The sequence below is a fragment of the Haliotis cracherodii genome, unplaced genomic scaffold (assembly GCF_022045235.1).
Source record: "Haliotis cracherodii isolate W230 unplaced genomic scaffold, xgHalCrac1.p SCAF_2, whole genome shotgun sequence".
NCBI lineage: Eukaryota > Metazoa > Mollusca > Gastropoda > Lepetellida > Haliotidae > Haliotis > Haliotis cracherodii.
The window spans coordinates 79,996,717-80,002,990 of record NW_027266275.1 but is presented as its reverse complement, the minus strand read 5'-3'; positions in this window follow the sequence as shown (position 1 = coordinate 80,002,990).

Below are 6,274 nucleotides of genomic sequence, written 5' to 3'. Positions count from 1 at the left end.
ATTATATCTTGCTGTTTACTATCAGTTCCTAAAACCGTAATAACGCCTCTCCGGGCCTTGTGTGGGACTTTGGAAAACTCTTTTTCGATCTTGCTTGAATACTGCCTTGTTCATACTTTAGAAATCAAAAAAATGTTCTTCCAACTAATCTTTAATCAAAGGGCCTGTTCTATTGGCTAAGAATTGATTCTACTTCTTTGGCTGGACAGACACTGTGGTATCCCGCCACAAGCTGATATAATCTGTGATCACACGATTCGTCAAAGTTTGCACTCATGTTCGCTTGCCCCATCTGACAATTGCGGTCTATGTGCACCTAATCCGCTTTTTGTCTGAAACAAAACAGGTTTCAGGCGCTCAGTTCCTCATATTGGCAAATTAACCGTAATCATTTTGCGGTAGAAATTCCAATAGGTCACCAGGTGGTTATTTTCAGCTTCATACAGTCAGTTGGAATTGCGCCTCTCCAGTCAAATCCTACGTCCGAGTTGAAACATTCCATCACTCAGTCAGTAATCGAAGCGAGATTACAGGAATTGAATATCGATTTTTATTACGTCTCCCTCGTAGCCGAGTCAGCACACAGGACTTGGTCAGCTGTTAGCCAAGTATCGCGATTGTTTGGCATCTAATCGCTCTTAAATACGGTTTAATGACCTAGTTCAACACAGTATTGATACAGGACATGTTCAGCCACGCAAGCAACGATTTTACCGTTACTGGTCCAGCCATGCCTGAAGAGACAGATCCTCGCGTCCAGGAATCAGTGGAGTTTTGTGTGTGAGCTAGATCATGGGCCTTGGGCTTCCCTGGTTGTTATGGTATCGCGGGAACACACTGAGGGTTCGAAGCCAACTTGGCGTGTGGCGATCGACTAGAGGATCATTAATGGTTGTTCGTTCCCATTAGGGGCTGTGGGATAGCCTCGTGGTTAAAGCGTTGGCTCGTAACGCCGAAGATCCGGGTTCGATTCCTCACATGGGTACAAGGTGTGGAGCCAAATCTTTCGGTGTCCCCCGCTGTGATATTGCTGGAATATTGCTAAAAGCGGCTTAAAACAATACTCACTCACTCACTCGTTCCCAATAGTTTTCCAAGTGGAGAGGTTCACACTCAGTTCCTTAATCCATGGGTCATTTGTCACTCAACGTGCTGACTAAGGGTATTAACTGACGGCCCAAAGAAACTTTACCACAATGTTAAATCACCCTAGGTTAAAACCACAAAAGATAGATGCATGTAAAATGTTTGAAAAAATCACACGAAATACAACATGTAAAATGACAGCATCCGATATTGGCATCACAGTTGGCCGAATTTAGGCGGGGTAGCGAAAACAAGCTTTCTACGTAATGGACAAAGGGCACACACATCTCAAATCGCTCAAGTTTAATGACACGTCACATCAAGTTCAATGACACGTCATATAAATAGTCACCCCTTGCTTCAAGACAAGCAAACAATTTCCGGCGCACAGAAAAAGTCAGTCGTCTGATGACGTCACGTGGGATACGTCTCCCTGCTCGGAGGGCCAGGAACACGACGATCCATGACATCATAGAGGTGTCCTTAAGGGGATATGTCTGTGGAGCGTGCAGGCCACGGCAACACGTAGACGTTGTTGGTTGCAAGGAAGCTCTAGACGATTGCAACTGTGTGGGGTCGTGCGTTGTCTACTTTCCGTTTACGAAGGTGTTCTCTCCTTCCAACACATTCCTCACTGCACCATCCCACACCATAAGACCATTGACGGTACACATACTCTGCAAATCATGCAATCGACCTAGATCTACATTGCCGTCACCATGTTGTTTATGAACCGGATGTCGATTTCGTAACGCGATTTTGATTGCACTATGCATAAACACGTTAGTCCAGCCAAAATATAAACAGCATAATTCAAGCCTAGTTCGACAAGGGTGGAAAGTGGACTTTTAACACCTTCAGCGGTAAACACGCTGCCTTCCATCAACTCTAAACACACAGAACCGGCTTTCACCGGTGAAGACGACCATCTGCTTGTCACAGTGCTGCCAACGACGTAATGTACGGGCCCATCTCAATCTCTGAAACGTCTGTCTGTAACGTTGCATCAGGTTAGTTACAGCAACACGGGAGCAACCAAATGCTTCAGCAATGTGGGCATGGGTGGCTCCCATCTGTATCATACCCAGCGCGCGCTCCGTTGTTCGTGTGTCAGTCATGGAATTTCTGTGGAGTGTCTGACCTGCCGTTCGTATCCATTATATACCCTCATTGCACGTGTAGTTTCGGCTGCCCGGCGGCACGTGTTTTAACTTAACAAAAACGCCCCGTTGAATTGTATCACTTTCTGAATAGAACATTGTTGTGTTTAGACTATATGTTTTGCAGTGATTTAGTTTGAACTTGTGTTTTTATTTTTTTCCCATTTCTTTTTTAAAGTGGTAAAGTTTCTTTTGGCCGTCAGTTTAGTAACATCTCTTTGTTCAAAGGTTCAGGGCAATTTGTAAAACATGGAGCAAATGTCATCTGGCGTATACTGAGAAAACAACGCGTGAAATGCTGGACATCCTCATTGATAAAGTATATGTGAATTTTGGGGTTAAGACATTTAGGCAAAAAGTAGGCATCACCAAGAAAACAAATTGTGATCCCCTTCTGGCCGATCTGTGTTTTTCATGCAGATGAATTGGAATTTCTGCTCAGATTGGCCAAATCAAAACAAGACGTTTAACTTCAGCTTCAGGTGTATCTATGATCTGATATCATTCAGAATAGCCAATTCCAGTTTCATCTGTTTCATATTTCATACCTATACATAAAGATTCAGAGTGATAAAGACTATCCACGAGTCTGTATAACAAAAGGGATGTCTTCAGCTTTCCCTTTACGTCGAGCAATATTCCAGCAGCTCCAGCATTTCACAACTTTTGGGGTACAATTGAGCCTGGTCTTTCTCCAATATATTTTGGGGGCACGGGTGGCACAGTCGTCTAAGGCGCCGCGATTCGCGGTGCAGAGGTGCGGCCCTTGGGCACGCCAGAAACCTATGATTGTTGGTTCGAATCCCGGTTCACCCCAATTATATTTCTAGGTTTGTCAGCACCATACCCGTGCTCGTGGGTTTCACCGAAGTGGTAAAACGTCATAAGCAAATTGTAAAGATAACATGTGTTTGCGAAGATGTGAGGGTATCCTGCCCATCATTGGAACCTGTCACAAATACACGCAAAGGCAAGTCAAATGTTCACCTCAAACAAAGTCAAAATATGTAATTGCATCGGACATTATTCCATTCGCTACTCCTGTTGTCCCAAATTAATAGCTTAATACTGCTACAATAGCACACAACATACAAACCACCCACAGAAAAAACAGAATGTAAGGTTTAATAAAGAGCTGACGATGTTTCAGTCAGCATCACAGCTGTTGTCTCACGTGGGAGAAATTCACAAGTACTGGATTGGCGCTGACAAACCAAAAACTAACGAGAATTGTTATATAGATTACTTTACACTTGCATTTTAAAGGAATCGTTTTACCAAATAAATCACACGAAACCTATACTTATTGCGGATGTGCTCCCTCAGACAACAACCACTGGAATCGGTGGCGGTGGCGGACTCGGTGCCGAGGGTGCCTTGTAGTCACTGTGTTCACTAAGCAGCCTGATACTCGGGTTCCATTCCTGCACACCTCACTCATTCTAGTCATGGTCATTGCGGATATTCTCAGGAAGAAACTAACTTTGGTATGGCCAGTTAGTACTAATTAAAAGCTTAGTCCTTCATATTCATAGATGCCCTATCTGAGTATGTGCAGTATCTCCTGAGTTTCAGAAACACGTGGTATCGTCACTCTAAGTACAATCAGAAATGTGACAGAGGTATTACGTGCTACTGTAGATGCATTGATAAAGTAGTGTACACTCTTCATTCACAAAATTAATGTATTTGACCTAAATAACAAAACACGCACAGTTTGGTATGACAAAACGGTAGAGTATTATAAGGTTACATGAGTTAGGAATATTTGTATGTTTACGGAAGAATACTTTTTTTAATCATTTCCTAAAAATATAAACCTATTTGTTCATAACGTCAATGGTCTGTGGTAAAGTAGATCCCCAAGCCATACGTTACTCATTACGTCACTGACGTGGTAGCTGCACACTGACGAGTCAATGCTGGCAATAATATGCCGTTATATTACTGGACCATTAAAATAAATGTTATTTTTTGTCAATATGGTAATCATCGATTACCAAACGATACGTACATTCCAAACGTTTGTTATTCAACCACGGATTATATGTTCATTTACTAGCTTGCATAGATTTGGGAAATACTGTCCCTCCGTGTGGTGTGAACGGCGGCACAACACGTGACCGTCGAGCATGGAGATGAGTTGTATGAAGACGATGATTTCTAAAAGTCTGACTCTTAACTCGTACGCCAGTTACTCCAGTAACCTGATGAAAGTTTTCACAGTTTGTGCTCGTTTTCGTCGAGCCAGGTTTCGGATAAGACGATCCTGTACTCTTGTCGTTGACCTGGGACCCCCTGAATGGGGTCGATCGTCAACATATTGGTTTGTTGGTACCTGTTTCATAGTCTGCCAGTCACAGACTGTGAAACATTGAACATAATCTGAATCTTACAATGGAAAATGCTATTAGCTGAGAATAGTTTTCAAGGAAAGGATTTTATCGCGTTTGATAACGCACACTGCTGTGTAAATCACATGTTGTATCACAGACAAAATGACCCTTAGAGTTCCTGATGTGGCACATTACCTTTTAACCTAGGCTATTATCTGGTGCACCAAATATAGCATGTCTCCTTACAAATACCGGCTGAGTTCATGCTTCAAGAAACTAACACACCGTTCTGATCGTTTCAGCTGAACATCTATACACGTCACCCTCTCTCTATGACATCTTGAGTTAATAGCCGATTTACTTTTGAATTTACAACAAATGACAACTTTATGTCAGGCTACGAAAAATAATTTAAAAAACAATTACCATTGTACATCACTTTTTGACAGTGGTCCTACATACATGCTTTTGATATGGTCGGAATCGTAGAATGGACTTCGAAGAGTTTTTTCATAATGGTTTTGTTACATATATTATCTACTCGATGTCTTAGACACAGCTCATGCAAAATACAATGCAACTATTAGTCTGAAGGCAGGATATTGCCAATTATAGCTACAATGGAAAGAATCATCATTAAACCGCCCGCATGTTATCAGAAATGAGCGGGCCACTGTAACTTGATAATGCCCTCATATTGCTTGACGACGGGCCATTATCACGCCCGTTTTTAGGTGACGTCATGGTGATAGGGAAATTTGACTTCAGGTCCAATAGTGACGTCCTCTGGTTTATTCTATGACATTTCCATATTTGTCAAAGTGAGTCAGTGGCATTCGTGTTGATTGCAGTAAATGTTTCAAAACCGATAACAAATTCTATCTATTTTAGTTAAAATAACGGTACCGCTATTTTTCAGGGCATTATCATTTGCAGAAGGCTTCGGTCTTTTCAACTGTCCTCCTTCGTCGGGCAATTAATGGAAGACCACGGGCTTCGACAAATGATCAATCCCTGAAAAATAGCGTTACCCTTATAGTGAGTGAGTGAGTATGGTTTTACGCCGCGTTTAGCAATATTCCAGCAATATCACGGCGGGGGACACCAGAAATGGGCTTTACACCTTGTACCCATGTCGGGAATCGAACCCGGGTCTTCGGCATGACGAGTGAACGCTTTAACCACTAGGCTACCCGACCGCCCCCGTTACCCTTATAATAGCCCCTAATAAACAAAGTAAACCAAAAGGTACAGCTATTTGTATCTATCACTTCGGTCCTATGGTCACTCTCTGCTTCGGGAGCTCACATTAAAAAGCAAACCAATCCTAATGACATTGTGCCAGGCTGCCAGGCCCCCGGTTGTCCATTCTGTGATGATCCTGGGGTGTCCAGTTAGCTGTGTTCAGGGATGGTCTGAAGTGCCTTAAAGTAGTGCGACAGTACATGAATGTCTGTTTAGGTCATTAGGAAGGACCCACAGTCCTCGTACCTTTCGCCTTTCGAGAACCTCTCATGGCCTCGCGAGTTGCTGAGTAGCGTCAAAGACACTGACGACACAGAAGAGTTACAACAGTCTGGTGGATATAACTGGATACGATAGGTTACGATAGGATACGATAGGTTTGGTGTGATGTTCCGAAGGACGGTTCAGCTTTTCTTAGCGTCCTTTATATTTCCGTAACACATATCA